Genomic DNA, 19,298 nt, shown 5'->3' with positions numbered 1-19,298 from the left:
ACGGCTCACCTGAGGATGACTGGCAAGTGCCCAGTTGAAATATCGTGCGTAGTATTGAACGACGACCGGCTGCACGCCCGAAATTTGTTTTAACAGTCAATTCGCCGGGAACATTTTAAAATTCATATGTTTTAGCACGTCCACATGCACCAACGACCATCCAGCAAATGGAACACTCAAACACACTAATTTCTCACCAACCAAGTAGCCAGAATGGAGGGACGTTGCAGTGCATGAGGACTACCATAAACTGCGGTAATTTCGTTGCAATTATTGCTTTTCCGTAAAAGTGCCATTTCTGCTCGTCTCGTTACGTAGTTCTTTCAGTTAACTTCTATACTGTACTATAAGGCCTCTTTCTATGCATGTTCTGAGTTTCACTAAGTTACGTTACATGGTAGTGGCACAGGTTGATAAAATTACTTTTGTCCTTATGTTTTTTCACACCAGTGTATTTTGCTCGCTAAGATGCAGTGCGACAGTATCTAACGCCGACAGGTCAAGGAACACGGAAACCCCTTGCGAACCGTTGCCTACGGGCTTCTGTTTTACATGGACGTGTACTGTGACTAGAATTTTGCAAGAGCTATTTTTTCCGGAATCTATGTTACCTCCTCTAAGAGAAGTTCTCAGTCTCCAAAACGATCGTAGTACGTCAGCACGAACTGTGTTCCATAATTCTAGAACAGATTGTCGCCAGTGATTAGGTCTATAATTACGTGCATATGTGCGCCGATCCTTATTGAGAAGGCCACTGACCTGTTTTCTAACGCTTTGATACATTCACCGCTCCGTAGATCTACGATCCTCGTTGTTTGAATGAGAATAGGAACTTTTGCATAATCTCTATAGAATCGAATTGTTCTTTCATCTCGTTCCAGTCATTTTCCTCTACGGAAATTTCTTAGTAGAATTTCTGCTACGCAGTCAGTCTGCATACCTGATACTTATGTGTAAATGCGATAACTGAAAGGAGGGACCGTGTTATCAAATTCTGCTATTAAATAATTTAGAAAGACTGAATGTAATGTTTACGTCCTCTACAGTCATCTTGCGTTTCGGTGCATGTTTGACTACTGAGAGGCTCAGCAGACAGTTCTCATCCATTTACATTCTTTATCTAAAAACAAAAGAAAAAAGACAAAAAACACGCACTACAAAGAATTATCCGAATGGGACTTAAATCGGTAGATACGACACACATGTACATATAAAGAAATGATTATAATTTCAGAACAGTTAGACAATTATTCAAGAGAAAAAGCTTCACAAGTTAAGCAAGTCGATAACGTATTTATCCACTTCTTCCTTACCACTGATTGCCACTGATTGACAGAGTTGGTGGAGGTCCTCGTGAGGGATATCGTGTCGAATTATGTACAATGGGCTGCTTAGATCGTCAAAATTTCTACCTAGTTGGAGGACCTTGCCCATAATGCTCTACACGTTCTTATTTGGTGAGAGATTCGGTCACTTTTCTGGCTAAGATAGGGTTTGGCAAGCACGAAGACAAGCTGTAAAAACCCACACCGCTTGTAGGAAGGGCATTGGCTTGCTGAAATATAAGCCGAGACGGCATGCAATGAAGGGCAACGAAACGGGGCGTAGACTCTCGTCGACGTACCACTGTGTTGTAAGGGTGCCGCGCTTTGACAGCTGAATGGGTCCTGCTATGAAATGGAACGCCACAACAATCCGTCACTCCTGGTCGTCTGGCAGTATGGTGGGTGACAGTCAGGTTGTTATTCCATAGCTGTACAGGGCTTCTCCAGACACATCTACGCTGGTGACCGGGGCTCAGTTCGAAGCAGGGCTCATAACTGAAGGCAATTCTATTCCAGTTAATGAGATTCCGGGCCGAATGTACCCGATACCACTGCAAACTGGGCCGACACATCAACTGTAGTTGGTGCGAGGGGCGTCAAGAGCTCAGCTCCGTTTCGGTGAGCAGCTTATTAAAGGTTAGTGTGGTCAGTGATGCACCACATACACGTGACATCGATGATGATTACTAACCCCGGGCTCCGAGGATTCATCTCTCCTCACGTTCTGTAGTCCCTCTATCCAACCGCTTTCTTCTTAGCGATGTGTTCGGCCATGTTTCACACATCCCTGCCAACATCGTCTGCTGTTATTCGAATGTCGAGCTATTTGCCGATTACTCCAAACGGCTTCTTTGAGCGCAACTGTAAATCCTCTCTCAAATACTGGAGTTCATTTCATCAAAGTGGATGTGAAAGTCTTATTTTCGAATTTACCGAAAAATTCCTGTATAGCTCTCATTACGCTCTATTTTTTTCAGCTACTGTTTGTCAACGAAGTGTTGACTTCTCTTAAGTCTATGATGAAGCACTCTTTATTTTCACAGCAAGTTTCTTACATGGCTGTTTAATCATGGTCGGTCTATTCTGTCTCTCAAAACTTTTATCGTCACTTACAGGTCACTGTAACATCGCCCGACAAATTATCGGTCACCCCGCAGGAGAAATCACGCTAAAGTTGTGTAACCCAGAATCTGTCCTCAGTTTGACCAGGAAAAGAATCGAGACATTTCTGCGGGTATGCCACATCCAGCAGAAGCCGCTCATTGATGTTAAAATCCTGCAGAGGTACCAAATTTCTGAAGTATTGACAGCTATGTTTAACTCGTGGTTGTAAGTCAGTTAAGAGATTTCTCCGTAGTGTTAAGATTAAGTAAATTAATGGGCCAACCGAAGTGCAGTAGGGTGTCGGAATGCTTTTCTAGCCAGGATTGTACGTATGTAGCACCTCAACACCAACGTCGACATTTTCGAATACGGGAGTTTCGTAATCATACCTCATTATGGAAAGGTACAACAAAGGGCATTATTGTGGTGACCTGCTACGGTCGACTTCAAACGTGCAATAACACGTACACCTAGTCCGGCTCCAGCTGTCGCCTCTGATACATCTCCAGGGAAGCAAGTTACGTATTTAGCTTTTACCGTATTTTCGTAGTCGTATATATTGCTTAAAATTCGATCATGTTTTTGTACTTAACGCCTTTTTCTCTCGATTTTTTATGCGTATATTTATGGAGTCAGTACTACGGTAGTTGCTCATTTGTTTGTTTTAAAGGCAAGCAGTCGTTCGATTCTGCCTAGTTAACCACTAACTTCGAATCCAGATGTTGCCTGTATCACATCTCCAGGGCAGCAGCTTATGTACTCGTATTTAGCTTTTCCTGCCTAGTCTTTGATAGCATATATTGCTTAAATTACGTGCTTGTTTTTCTATGTTAATTGACTAATTTCGCATTTTCTACCTATAAATTCAGGCAGTCTGTAGCTCAGTTGTCATTTCTTGTGAAGAGTCAGCTACACAGTTCATTAAGGCACTAGCGTCCATTGGCAACACATCACCAGGGTAACAAGCTGCATATCTACGAGGTGTCGTTTATTTCGCCCACGGATTCTTCTGCCAAGACACCTCTGCATTGGATCACAGCAGGGTGACTGGTGGAAAGTAAAACATTCATATACAAAGAGAATGCAGACAGCAACGTTGCATATACACTCCTGGAAATTGAAATAAGAACACCGTGAATTCATTGTCCCAGGAAGGGGAAACCATATTGACACATTCCTGGGGTCAGATACATCACATGATCACACTGACAGAACCACAGGCACATAGACACAAGCAACAGAGCATGCACAATGTCGGCACTAGTACAGTGTATATCCACCTTTCGCAGAAATGCAGGCTGCTATTCTCCCATGCAGACGATCGTAGAGATGCTGGATATAGTCCTGTGGAACGGCTTGCCATGCCATTTCCATCTGGCGCCTCAGTTGGACCAGCGTTCGTGCTGGACGTGCAGACCGTGTGAGACGACGCTTCATCCAGTCCCAAACATGCTCAATGGGGGACAGATCCGGAGATCTTGCTGGCCAGGGTAGTTGACTTACACCTTCTAGAGCACGTTGGGTGGCACGGGATACATGCGGACGTGCATTGTCCTGTTGGAACAGCAAGTTCCCTTGCCGGTCTAGGAGTGGTAGAACTATGGGTTCGATGACGGTTTGGATGTACCGTGCGCTATTCAGTGTCCCCTCGACGATCACCAGAGAGTGTACGGCCAGTGTAGGAGATCGCTCCCCACACCATGATGCCGGGTGTTGGCCCTGTGTGCCTCGGTCGTATGCAGTCCTGATTGTGGCGCTCACCTGCACGGCGCCAAACACGCATACGACCATCATTGGCACCAAGGCAGAAGCGACTCTCATCGCTGAAGACGACACGTCTCCATTCATCCCTCCATTCATGCCTGTCGCGACACCACTGGAGGCGGGCTGCACGATGTTGGGGCGTGAGCGGAAGACGGCCTAACGGTGTGCGGGACCGTAGCCCAGCTTCATGGAGACGGTTGCGAATGGTCCTCGCCGATACCCCAGGAGCAACAGTGTCCCTAATTTGCTGGGAAGTGGCGGTGCGGTCCCCTGCAGCACTGCGTAAGATCCTACGGTCTTGGCGTGCATCCGTGCGTCGCTGCGGTCCGGTCCCAGGTCGACGGGCACGTGCACCTTCCGCCGACCACTGGCGACAACATCGATGTACTGTGGAGACCTCACGCCCCACGTGTTGAGCAATTTGGCGGTACGTCCACCCGGCCTCCCGCATGCCCACTATACGCCCTCGCTCAAAGTCCGTCAACTGCACATACGGTTCACGTCCACGCTGTCGCGGCATGCTACCAGTGTTAAAGACTGTGATGGAGCCCCGTATGCCACGGCAAACTGGCTGACACTGACGGCGGCAGTGCACAAATGCTGCGCAGCTAGTGCCATTCGACGGCCAACACCGCTGTTCCTGGTGTGTCCGCTGTGCCGTGCGTGTGATCATTGCTTGTACAGCCCTCTCGCAGTGTCCGGAGCAAGTATGGTGGATCTGACACACCAGTGTCAATGTGTTCTTTTTTCCATTTCCAGGAGTGTATTTTAAGAAACCTGTTGTTTCGGATCAGCAATTCCGTAAGAGAAATCAACAACAGTGGAAGTTTCAATCACAGGGTGGATCTTATGGGCATCTGTTAAACGGCGCAGGGGGCGGGGTGTCCACTGTGTCACCCCCCAAGTAAGAGTCGACACATATAAGAAAGCAGCGGAAGGTTTTTTTGTGGCCGTATATGTCATGGATAAATGACGTAAAATGTTGTTGGATACCGGTTCCCAGATATCCGTTGCAAGTAAGCGAGTATTTGGGGCAAACAGGTTAAGTGCACCACGCTCGACGTTAAGTGGCGTAGATGGAGGACTTGTAAATTCGCTCGGTTCTGGAGTGTCCAAGTTCCGAGTGGGAGAGGTTAATTTCCAAATGAATGCAGAAGTTCTTCCCGTGATTTTTCGGTAGGTACGACATTATTCTCGGACCCGATTTCCTGGTTGCAAAATGGTTCAAATGGGTCTGAGCACTATGGGATGTAACTTCTTAGGTCATCAGTCCCCCAGAACTTAGATCTACTTAAACCTAAGTAACCTAAGTACATCACACACATCCATGCCCGAGGCAGGATTCGAACCTGCGACCGTAGCGGTCGCGCGGTTCGAGACTGTAACGTCTAGAAACGCTCGGCCACTCTGGTCGGCTCCTGGTTGCACACCGCGCCATAATCGACCTGGAACGGCATACGGTAGACCTGGATAGAACGTTGTGTCAGCTAGTCTCTGCAGGAGGAAAACCTCCACAATCATGACGTATGCTCCATGTCCAGGGGAAATCACTCAACTGGCATACAAGTTCCCTTAACGTCGATTGGCGAGTTCGCATACGGAAAGGTACAGGAAACATAGTCTGGATTGATGTTGGTACTGATGTGCCTGTGGAGTCGTTTTGTATCATTGAACTTTGACGGATAACGAAGCACCAGATGCAATGAGTTATTTTATACGACGTAGCATGTCCTACGTTCGGGAGACTGCACGATGGTAGTGCCTGTCAGTACTGATGATTTTGGTCTCATGGAAGTAAAGTTGTCGCAGGATATCCTGGTTGCGAATTTATAAGTGTTAGATGAGGGTGAACTAGGCAGTGATTTTACCACAGATTACACAATGGAAGGAGTGTCTGTCGACCGGTGAGCCCTAATGAGTAAGGTAGCACATCTTGAAGCACAGGCTGGTGACGTTGGTGAAAAAACTGTTGAGTGAGTACGCGGAATTATTTAATCCATCAAACCCATTACAAGCAACACCACTTTTTCAGCACTACATTCCTACTGGAACTGAAACACAAGTCTACAAACGGTCGTGTCGAATTCCAAGGCATTTACAGCCGGTTATGGAAGTGTTTATGTGTCAGTGACCATCCGTTCTTCAACCAGAATACAGTGTCAGATGTGTATCCTATACCTAATATAATAAATACGTTGCAGAACTTGGGTCAGTGTCGGTGCTTCACTACAATGGATTTGCGTAGCCGTTACCACCAATTAGAAGTGGCGCCGGACGTGCGGCCGAAGACGTACCGAGTAAGATGGCCAACAGTACTTAACGTGTAACTATTTCCTGTTGGTATTTGTGCTAGGGAACTTGGGATTTCCAGTCCTACCATTTGGAAGTGTTTATTAGCTTCCGGTAACCTCTGTAGTCTGATTTCCATGGTCTTCGAGCACACGTAACACAATTTTTCACATAATGATCAACGTTCTGTCTACGCATCATCCACCAATAATTTCTCTTTGACACAAATGTCAATTTAAAATAAAATCATGCGCTTGCCTCAGCACTTCGTCACGCACGCTCTGTGGTACCGCTATCTGTCGCCCATTTCGGGTCGTTCGATAGGATACTCCGTCCCTCATACAGAGCTTCTGTTGTTTAGAAGACCAGCAAGCCACGAAGGTAGCTGAGACACTAGTCAGCCATTTGTTTTCTGACACCTGAATCGTAATTAAGGATCAGGGCACAAATTTTGTGTTGGAATTAATGCAGCAGCAATGCAGGCTGTTGTAGATTGAGAAATTACGAACGAGCGCTCTGCATCCTCAAACTAACGGTCGCACGGAATGAGTCCACCGGAAAATTTCGAAAATTTAGTTTTTATATAAAGTAAAGATTGGGACGTCCTATTCGCCTAAGTCAGCGCCTGTATACAACTCGAAAGTTCACGAAAGCACAGGGTCATTCCCGAATGAGGCAATTTTTGGGTGCAATATGCTGTCAGCCTTTGAGTTTTTCAAAGTCCCGCCGAAAGGAGGCATCTCGTCAGTGAAGGATTTTCCTAGTAGAGTGAAAATTATCTGGTGGAAAGTAGAAAAAATGAGTAGGGAGGCTTTAGAGAAACAGGAATTGACACATGAAGTGAAAGAAGTGTTACCCAAGTGCCATGTGGGTCAGTTAGTTATGTTAGCGAGTCTTTACGTGCCAAAGGTGAAAACAAAGCGGTTTGTGTACAGTATAATGGCTCTTACCAGGTAATAGAGATCGTATCACCGGGTACCGTTAAATTGCTTTGTGAGAACTCTGTTTCTGTACAAGGGGAGGAGGGTGATGTTGGGGCGAGGAATGGAGAAACGGCAGACGACGAGGAGAAAAAGGAAAAAGCAAAGCGAAGGTAACAGGCTAATATGCTAAATCAGCGGCATATGGTAAAACTTAGTGCAGGGATCCGGGACTCACATTAGGATTCTCTATCGCTGAAGGACGAACGTCTCTACCGGGAGCAGGTGAAGACGAAAGCAGCATCCGGGAGCTGATTCAGTCCATGGAGGAGAGATGGAGGACAGCCTCTTACCGTGTTGAGCCTGCGGTAATCTGGGTGTGTGACCGAAGCAGTTATGGTACGTTCTGTGTCGCGAGGTGTGATCTCCAAGGAGACGGACGTGATTATGTCGGATCGCCAGTGGACATTAAGCGTTAAATTGCTGCATTTGGGCACTCAGGAACGAGATTGTAGACCGGAAGAAATTTGGGAACTTGCACAGCATGATAAGTAACCAGTTTGGGTATAGCGGTATCGTCTGTTACGATCGGAGTATGCAAAGCTGGAGCTACAACTACGGCAGGCTACAGAGTTTATCCAACATATTAGATGGAAAAGAGGATAGTTGGATGCAGGTGGTAAGATCCTAAAGACAGCCGTTGAAGATGGCATAGCTAAAGTGAATAAGGTACTATAGAAATTATTGTTGGAGGAGGCAGAATACTCCCAGCTGTAAGGCCAGCACTGATTATATTCGGTGGCAGAGCGACAGTCATTATTTGTACATGTTACAAGCAGGGCGCACACAAAGTTTGGCTCTGGGAGGTCAAGGGTTAATACTCAGTGGAACTTGTGAGATATCTGGACCCACTTTCCCCTTGCCGGCTTCGAGAATGTGAACCATAGCCGTCAGAATGGTCCATTCCTTAGTTTATGACCTAATACGGCTTCCTCAGTTTTATCACCCGAACACCTTTCCTTTTTTAACGATATCATTGACGAGGACCTGGTCACCTCTCTGGATCAGACAATCACCACGCAACATGGTCGTGTTACCATGAGACATGTATTAGAGCACGTCAAAAGCAACAGAAGTATGTAACAGCAGTTACCGGTAGTCATTGGTTCAACATCAGCCGCTTGTGTATTTATTGTGGTGATACTTATATACTTCTTCTTCAAGGAAATGCCCAAATTCTACCCCTCGCAGCCTTCAGGCTAGAGGTTCGAAGCAACCAGAAGGGCAGTCCCTTGACAAGGCAGCGTGACGAGTGAAGGATCGGGAAGGCAAAGAACAAGCGTGCTCAAGGACCATCAAGAACAGTGGTGTGTGGCTCAATTAGTAGTGAAAACCCCCAATATATTGTTTCAAAGGAAGAGACTGTATCGAATAACCAACGAACAATAAGGTTTAATGGCAGCAATTAGTCACTAAGGAAAGTGATAAGGAGACCGGAAGAAACAAGTAACAGTTCAGTATTGGCAGAGGGTTCAAAACGATGTAAACTGAGTCAGGTGTAAATAGATGTAGAGGCAGAGCACAGGGACGCATTCTTTCCATAGTAGGGAGAATGTAATGGTTCAAATGATTAGAGCAATTAAGTTACTAAAGGTAAGGGAGTTTTACAGTAATGAAGTTAGTTAAAATGTGAAGAACTATAGGGAGCCGTAAGTCGTATGTGTGTTACACTCCGTTGCGCACGTATGCTACTGTGAAGCAAGTGGCTCGAAAGAGTGTCGAGTTAAGCAACTCGAAGGAGAGCACTGTGTCACCGATCAGCAGAGGGTATAACAAGAAGCATCTCGCCACATGCCAGGGTGTCAACATCGAGGACGATAATCGGGTCAGTTATACCAGCCGAGCAATACCAGACTATTTCACCGACGTACTGGGGAGGAAGAACCACAAACATCAGTGGCACGAAAGCCGTATTTAAGGACCGACGGTTGAGGTGATGTAGAACCTATGTCACTCAGCACCTCCACCAAGTCAGAGTTGACAATAATATTACAGTCACCGTAATTGTCGTAATGCAAGTTGTCTCCCATGAGGCGCAGGAGTGACGCTGCCGCTGCAGTCATCACTATAGTTAGACGTCGTCATGAAGCAGCCGCCTGTAATGGGAGTCGTCAGCTGAGGTGTGTTGTGGAAATGCACTGTCGCCATAGTACTGGGACGTCCCTCGGCAAACACAGTGACCGGGTTCAGAGCTGGAGCCGTGGCCCACTGACGCCAGGCAGCCGCAGCCGGGAACGCTTGCCGCCGCAGTACGACCCAGCCCTGCCGCAACGCCACTGCCGAGGCAGCGGATTTCAGTTACGCCAGCGCAGCTACTGTCGCAGCAGCGGACGCACATTTGAGCGTCCACTAGCCATCTTCGTGGCCGCTGAGAAAATTACGAGTGGAAGCAAACCTCGCCAAAAAGGCCAACAACCAGTTTTGCAGTTGATTAATAAATTTCTCGTTCTGTCATCTGGAGCCGTCCGTGAACATACGACCACCATCCTCTCCCTCATGCCTAACAGATAACCCACTTTTGAATCTGGTGGCGGGTCAAATGACTCTGAGCACTATGGGACTTCTGAGGTCATCAGTCCGCTAGAACTTATTACTACTTAAACCTAACTAACCTAAGGACATTACACATATCCATGTCCGAGGTAGGATTCGAACTTGCTACCGTAGCGTTCGCGCGGCTCCAGACTGTACCGCCTAGAACCACTCGGCCACTACGGCCGGAGCAGCGTAATCCCGTGGCTGTTTACAAAACTGATTACAGAAATCTGTGGCCTATGAGGAGCTGTTCAAACGTTGTAACCCATTATTTTTAAATCTATATACACAGTGCTTGTGGTAGTTGGGCCGGCCGCGGTAACCGACCGGTTCTAGGCGCTTCAGTTTAACCGCGCGACTGCTACGGTCGCAGGTTCGAATCCTGCATCGGGCATGGGTGTATGTGATGTCCTTAGGTTAGTTAGGTTTAAGTACTTCTACTTTCTAGGGGACTGATGACCTCAGATGTTAAGTCCCATACTATTCAGCGCCATTTGAACCATTTTTGGGGTAGTTGGGCTCCTGGTAGCACACTGGTACTTACTAGTGATTCCTTACGCTGATTTCATGCGATATTTTCAACCATATATCATAAAGCTCGCATGGTCCATGTCAATCAGTAGATATCTGCATGGTTTTGATTTAGCAATGACTGTTTCTTGACCTTTAGACTTAGCAATCACATCGCCAACATAGATTATCTGTGTATCTAGTTGTGCTGGCCACTGATACGATGTATGTATCAGCCTGTTCCGCATCAACTACGGCCTGAAGATGGCGCACTGAAGCGCTGAAACTAATTGCAACCAAGTAATCATAAGGACGGCTAAAGGCGTTTTATTTTCCAACATTCTTCTGTTGGTGCTTCTCTGATGACACTATAATATTCCACATTTGCTTTTAAGGCGGCAGGTCCACCTCTCGTGACGTATGGTGGTGACTTCCACACTACATAAAAATGTAGTTTTGCTCAGATACTGTTTGTATACGCAAACAACGTCCTGGCTGTGTAGATGACGTTGTCTTGCAGGAAGAATGTAAAGCTGTCTATAAACATTAAAGGAGGTTCCAAAAAATTTACAGTGACAAGTACTTTGCCAGTTACTTCATCCATTGGACTATGTGAGCATTATTCCTGCTTCGAGTCGTAGTGCAATTGATGCTGATGGTGTGATGTCTAAATACTACTGTGGTACCGATAGCTACGATGCCACTGCTTAGGTTGGCACTACGACGGACACCGACGACAGCGCCCTCTAGCCAGCGCTGGAGTGCTCTACGAGCATGGCTACAGATTCTGCCCATTTTCATCAGGTGCAGCCAGCCAGGACACTTCGCTTCAACGTCGCACCACCTTGCAAGTTATGTAATATGTTTTCATATGTTTATCCACTAGTAAAGGTGCTTAAACCGTATTTGCAGTACCGAGAGATTAGTACCTTTTCCTGTTCCTGTTCCTCATCTACGCGCCGACTCCCAGACGGGCTATAAAAATTTGGCGACGATCAGGGATTTTTTTTTGCCTTTCCTAACATTTCCTTTTTTGCTCGGTACTGCTTCAGCTTTCTGTGATTTCCTAGTTGCTATAAAACTGGGTAACGAGCGGCAGCCATTTCTGTTGTCTTCGGTCGGCGTACTAACGTACCGTGTGATAGTCAAATTATATGCCCGACGCCACGTGGCAACTCTGTCCTACGATGAAATTTTGTCTGCATTAGATGCATATTTCAAAGGATCAGTCAATGTAGTTGCTAAAAGTTATGCCTTCTTTCGTACAAAACGTGCTGCAGGTCAGACTAATCGGGAGTGGGTTGCAACCTTCCAAGGCCTTACTAGGGATTGTGCTTTTGAGTGCCATTGTGGACTCCCTTATTCAGATACTATGGTATGTGATGCAATTGCACAGAACGTTTCTGATGTTCGTATAAGGGAATAGATTTTGAAGCTAGTAAATGCCTCCCTTCAACAAGTGATGAACATATTGGATCGGCAGGACACACTTGACTTTGCTCAGGAATCACTTGAAACTTCGCCAGCAGTGTGTTAGGTTAACCGGCCCGCCGGGCGAGCTGCACGGAGCAGTAAACAGCCCTCGCGCCCGGACGCGCCGCTGCCGCCAGGCTCTCAGCCACGTGTGCCGCGCCGGCAAGCAAATGCAGAGATCAAATCATGCCCGCGGTGTGCTAATAAACATTCGCGAGAGAATTGCCCGTCACGCCAAGCTATTTGCTTTTATTGTAATAAAAAAGGACATGTTCAGAAAGTTTGCCAGAAAAGGCTCAGATCGGAAGCTCAAAACCGTTCCAGGCCCTCTGCTTCGCTCCGGAATCGGAATCGAACCAAGGATACTCAGCCTCGCGAAACTTCGCCCATGGAAATTCATGTAGTTCACTCCACTCCGCCCAGTGCCACTCTCTCTAACAGTGACTGTGTTCGTCCCAAAAATAGAGTGCGTCGACATCGCCGGAACTCCCGTCAAGTCGCAAGTGATTATGTACCACTGTCAGTTCCCGTTGCCGCTCTTGTCGTGAGCAGGACAATAAACTTTTTGTAGACTTGGACATTCACGGCAAAGTGATACCATTCCAGCTCGATACCGGTGCTGCAGTTTCACTGATCAATCGAGGCACTTACAAACTGCTGGGCACACCTCCGTCGCGTGCTGCAAATGTTAAATTAAGTAGTTATTCAGGACAAAAGATCCCTGTGTTAGGACAGTGCAGCCTTCTTGCAACATACAAAGGACAAACAAAACTTGTGTCATTTTACGTCCTTCGTTCTTCTTTTGCAGTGAACTTGTTTGGTTTCGATTTATTTCAGTTGTTTAACTTGTCTATAGTAAATCAGGTCCTATCAGTCAACCAGACTGTGCATTCAGACAGTGTTTCTCGTCTATGTGAAGAATTTGCAGACATTTTGCACCGGGCCTCGGTTGCGCTAAGAACGATAAAGCTCATTTGGAACTGAAAGTAAACGCGCAACCGAAATTTTTCAGAGCGCACAATGTTCCCCACGTATTCCGTGATGAGGTCGCAAAAACATTACACGATTTGGAATCACAAGGTGTAACTGAACGTGTGCAGGCTTCTCTCTGGGCGTCACCCTTAGTAATTTTGCCAAAACCTTCCGGAAAGTTGAGACTTTGTGTGGACTTCAAGGCAACAGTGAATCCACAACTACTGGTTGCAACTTTTCCTTTACGCCGCCCAGAAGGTCTTTTTGACAAACTGTGCCCGGGTAAATATTTTTCGAAAGTGGACCTCGCAGATGCGTACTTGCAAACACCGGTGGACAAAGAATCCCAGCGCGTTTTGGTGCTTAACACGCACTTTGGGTTGCATCAATTCAAACGACAGCCATTCGGGAATGCATCCGCCCCTGCATTGTTTCAGCAATATCTACAAACTGTTTGTGCGTCGGTCCCTACTGCAGCAAATTATCTGGACGATATTGTGATCTCTGGAAAGACGAAAGAAGAACATTTGGCCAATCTCAGAACATTATTTCAGGTCTTGCGACAAAATGGTCTTCGCTTGCGGAAGGACAAATGTGTGGTTTTTTGCTCGTGAGTTGCCATACTTGGGACATGTACTCAATGCCCAAGGCATACATCCCACTCCAACTCATCTCCGTGTCATACAAGACTTGCCTTTGCCGCAGAATTTGAAGCAGCTACGGAGTGTGCTGGGAAAAATTACGTATTACCACCGATATATTCCACATGCCTCTTCCATTTCAGCTCCGCTTCATCGCTTACGCCATAAAGTTGTTCCGCTCGTCTGGACGACGGAATGCGACCGCGCCTTTCGCCAGTTGCAATCGGCGTTGCTTTCCAATACTTGCCTTACGCCGTTCGATCCCCAGAAGCCCCTCTTGATGGTGGATACTTCGGATTTCGGGATCGGTGCTGTGCTCGCGCACAAAGATGGATCGCACGATCGCCCTATTGCCTTTGCGTCCAAATTGCTCTCGTCTGCTCAAAGAAATTATTTACAGAGTGAGAAAGAAGCACTGTCTCTCGTATTTGGTGTTACAAAGTTTCATAATTTCTTGTATGGTCGTCACTTTACCATAATCGCAGATCACAAACCTTTGACATCGCTTTTTCATCCGACCAAGCCTGTACCTCCACGTACAGCGCAGAAAGTCATTCGATGGTGTATTTTCTTCTCGCAGTACCGATATCTTGTATCGGTCCACTGCTAAGCACGGAAACGCCGATGTGTTGTCCCGCTTGGCTGTTGCTGAGAATAGGGCAAACGAGTCCTCCGAACTTGCTTGCATGTTCATTGATGCGGAAATCGATGACGTGGTCGAATCGTTTCCGATTGATTTTCGTCGTGTAGCTACAGCCACAGCTGCTGACCCTGTCCTTGCTCCCGCTCTGCGTTTTGTTGCTACGCAATGGCCGTTGTCAAAGTCACGGATCTGGGACCCGTTGGTTCGCAGATTTTTTGCTCACTCGGAGAGACTTTTTGTACGACGTGGTGTTTTGCTGTTGCGTTCTCTTAATGATCAGTCCAGAGTCGTGGTACCACGTTCGTTACAGTCCTCCGTCTTACAGCTTCTCCACCAAGGACATTGGGGTATAGTAAGAACGAAACAACTTGCTCGTCAGCACTGTACTTGGTTCGCAATCGATGCCACGATTACGAATATGTGCTTGGTGTGTGCCGAACAACAATCAGCACCACCGTGGAAATCCTTAGCATGGCCAAAAGCCACTTCCCCTTGGCAACGCTTACTAATTGATTCTGCTGGTCCATTCTGCAATGGTCGATGGTTGGTTGTGGTAGATTCATTCAGTAATTTTCCTTTTGTTGTCCGGATGTCTGCCACCATCCAAGCGTTATCCGCTGTCTTTTGCATTGAAGATCTTCCACAGACTATTGTTTCCGACAATGGCCCACAATTCATGTCCGCAGAATTTCAGTCATTCTGCAAGGCCAATGGTATTCAACATCTGACGTCCGCCCCGTTTTCGCCACAGTCAAACGGTGCCGCTGAACGATTGGTCAGGACTTTCAAGTCACAGATGTTGAAGTTGCAAGAGTCGCATTCTCGGGAGGACTTGTTATTGCTCTTTTTGTTCTCGTATCGCTCTCAGCACTAGACGGTCGCTCGCCGGCTGAGTTGCTCCACGGTCGTCATCATCGAACCTTGATGTCTTTGCTACATCCGCCGCATCAGGTTCCTGTACAGCGGCAGACACCTGCTTTTGCTCCAGGCGACGTTGTCTACTATAGCCACTATGGAGGTTCACGGCGTTGGCTCGAAGGGCGCATTCTTCGCTGCCTCGGCAGCGCTTTGTATCTGGTTTTGGTGGCCTCTGGTGAGGTGCGTCGGCATCTCAATCACCTGCGCCTCTGTCGTCGCACGAGATCTGCCGCTCGCCGTCTGCTTTCAACGACGGTGCCGTCCGGTCAGCGCCCCGGGGACCCATCTACTGGCTCGCCTCAGCCCCAGGTGTTACCGAAGCTCCCTTCCATTTTGGCCCATGGCGACACGCCGCCGCCGCCGCCGCCGCCGCCGCCGCCGCCACCGCCACCGCCGCCTGTTCTCGCGCCGGCACGCCCGCAGTGGACGCGTTGCTGCAACCGCCGGGCGCCTCCCTGGGTAACGCGCCGCCGATCGCTTCCCTTGATCAGTTGTCCTCCGACATTGAACTCTTGCCCGCTCCGGACCATATGTCGTTTTCGCCCGTCGGGTGCCCCGGCCCGATGGAGGTCGACCCTTCGACCCTTCTTGTCTCTCTACGGGCGCATACACCGCATGTTGGCGTGCACCCTGGAGCACGTTTTCAGGCGTTTCCTAGCTCCCCGCGGTCCGAATGGCAGGGTGCAGGTGGCACAGCCTCTCCTGTAGTTAGACTCCCCACCTCGTCGCATACGTCAACATGGGGTCCTCCCCACGGCGGGCGGAAGCCTTATGCCACAACCGTAGGCCGATTTGCGGGGGAGGGATGTGGTGTCACCATCAGAAACCACACTTTCAGGGTGTTAGCCTTTAAATCGGCCGCAGTCCGGTAGTATACGTCGGACCCGCGTGTCGCCACTATCAGTGATTGCAGACCGAGCGCCGCCACACGGCAGATCTGGAGAGACTTCCTAGCACTCGCGCCAGTTGTACAGCCGACTTTGCTAGCGATGGTTCACTGACTAAATACGCTCTCATTTTCCGAGACGATAGTTAGCATAGCCTTCAGCTACGTTATTTGCTATGACCTAGCAAGGCGCCATTATCAGTTACTATTGATATTGTGAACTATGTACCGTCAAAACCGACGTTCGTCATTAATGGATTAAAGTTAAGTATTCCCCAGCTACGTCCGTTTTTCTAAATTCTAATTTCCTTGTCCTGTTCCAGACCTCACGCCAGCCTGCGTGAGCTAAATCGCGTGCCTTTCGGCCTCCTCTGGTAACACGGTGTTTGTTCTCCTGCCAACCACAAAACAAGTCTTATGAACATGCTTTGATTTTTCTTAAGTCTTGCAGCTATTATAAAAAGCAGCGTCAGAACAGCTTCTCTTTTGCCCTTGCATTTACGAAAGCCAAAGTGATAGTCACCTAACACATCATCAGTTTTCTTTACATCTTCAAGATACGCTTAAAACTTTTTTCTCCAGGAAGTAATTATATCTTGCGCCGTGAAACAATCGCTAACCAGACGTAGGACTTCCATAGCCGAAACTTCGCGTATGAAATACTTACTGTAGTCGCATACCTGAATGTTGGACTAGAATATCAGAAGCATGTAGTGGCATTCCGTAGGGGAATATTTGGACTTTATTTGATTCTGTGTCACGTGTTTCGTTTCAGATAGTGACATGTCACTAAACACGTTTCATTACTTGATGCAGTTTAATATTGTCTTTACGTGACTTCAAATTTAATATGAGCAAATTTTCTTTTTCTCTAAAACGATTATTTCTGTCTCACGAACAGCGTTGTGTTGTCGCATCACAATTTATTAAGTAGATGGTACATCAAACATAATTATGGTATGTGTGAGTTTTACCACATTCTGCAGGCTTTAATTTTTTTCTTTCGTGGAGCATAATGATTTGTGGGCCTCGTTTAGACACAGTAACCACCGAGTTGGTAAGTACCATTGGTAATGATAATAGTTATTTATTTTTATTTACCTTTATCCGTTCAAGGCTCGTATCACAATGATATTGGATTTGTCAATGTCATACAGTGTCAACCAATTGACAAAAATATAACACGCAGTATGTAACACGCTATAAGAGAGTAGCACAGGTAGTCTACGCGCATACATCTACATCTACATTTGAGTCTACATCTACATGGATACTCTGCAAATCACACTTAGGTGCCTGCCAGAGGGTTCATCTAACCACATTCACTATAATTTCAATTTCGTATAGAGCGCTGGATAAACGAACACCTATATCTTTCCGTGCGATTTCTTATTTCCGTTATTTTATTATGATGATCATTTCTCCTTATGTAGGACAGACAACTTTTTCGCATTCGGAGGAGAAAGTTGGCGATTGAAATTTCTTGAGAAGATTCCGCACAAAGAAAAACGTCTCCATGTTAATCACGTCCACTCCCAATCCTCTTTCATGTTAGTGACACTCTCTCCTCTAGTTCGTGATAGTAAAAAAGTTGTTTGAACATCCTCGATGTACTCGGTTAATCGTATCTGGTAAGGATCCCAGGCCGCGCAGCAGAACTCCAAAAGAGGACCGACAAGGGTAGTGTAGATAGTCTCTTTAGTAGTTCCTGTGACGTTTTATAAGTGTTATGTCAATAAACCGCCGTCTTCCGTTTGCGTTCCCCACAACATGTTCTGTGTGTTCTTTCCAGCTTACGTAGTTTGTAATTCCTAGCCTTTAGATTTGACTGATTTATCCTGAGACCGAAGATTAACTTATTCCTCTTAGCACACATGTGGATGGCCTCACTCATTTCATTATTCGGGGTAAATTCACAGTTTTCACACCACACAGGTAAGAACAGTGATCGGCTGTGGCCTTCTTTAAGGAATCTTTCCGGCAATTGCCTTAACGGTGAAGGAAAACCATGGAAAACCCAATGCAGGATGGCTGGTCACAGCAGTTTTGTCCTTCTTAACAGTTGCACTGCCATATTTGGTAACCCTCTATTATGTAATGTTCTTTCATTTACACACAAGAGTGGTCGATTCCTTGTTTTCCATGTTCTTCTTTTCATTTACCGAAATCTGTTCATTCTACTTTTAAAAAAATTGTTGAATTCATTGACGTGGTTCTTACCAAGTTCGATCACGAACATTACCAGATAGTTCGAATAAATAATTTTTAAGAAATGACAGAAACCATCAAATACAAATTACTGAATATGACTCACAAATATTCACTCCGAGAACATGGACCATAGGTAACCTGGCCACAACTTGGCTCCGTTTCATCAAAGGTCTTAGTTCTTCAGATCAAACATTCACGTTTAAGGCTATTTGCCTGATGTTTACAGGACATTTCTGCGTAAGTTTCAAACTGTACAAACACACTTTTCTTAAAAACGCAAGGTTCTTCTTGGATTTTCTCCTATTATCAGTGTCGAGAGATTATCATTATTCTATAATCAGTCACATGAGCGTATTGTAGACCACGTTCTCGCTAGAGCACCTCCATCTCTTGAGTCAGTTCTTTGAGTTGTACTCCAACGTTTTCCTTCCCATCTGCAAGTATCACGAGGACGGCGTATTGACGTAGCTGTATATTGGTAAACAGAGGTCTTATGTCAAAGCTGGGCATGAGGTATGTTGCTAGTAAGTGTTGTTCCCGTATGAACTGGATGAAATGTGCTGAATTATTAGCTTGGTTCCGTGTAGCCAACCAACCTGTGGGCCAGATGTTTCACCAGATAGTAAGTGCGTGCCTTGATCCAGTTGACGATCGGTCTAAGACGATAGCTTTCCTTGGTACACATATATTTTTCCAGTACTGGAAGTTAATTAGGGTTTGCATCTGTCTCACTATTTTCACCTTGGTATCACTTTTCAGTTTTCTCTATAGCCTGATTTCTACTTAAGTTTCTCATAAACTTCAGACCTGTCTTCACCAATTATTAATTGTGATATGCGTCTAAATCTGCTCCAGTGTAGGACTTACAATTAGTCGTCTGATTGCAGAATCTCTCTCTCCCCCATATGTAATCCATTTGACCCTGTATCCCGCTCGTTTCCAAATTTACCTCCTGCTCTTGTGCTTATTCAGCAGTGTATTTACTGATACCTACCGAGATTTACTGCAGAAATCGAGGAATCTCTCTGCCCTCTCATTACTACTGCC

This window comes from Schistocerca gregaria, chromosome 5 (genome assembly GCF_023897955.1).
Source record: "Schistocerca gregaria isolate iqSchGreg1 chromosome 5, iqSchGreg1.2, whole genome shotgun sequence".
NCBI lineage: Eukaryota > Metazoa > Arthropoda > Insecta > Orthoptera > Acrididae > Schistocerca > Schistocerca gregaria.
Note: the sequence above shows the minus strand (reverse complement) of the source record.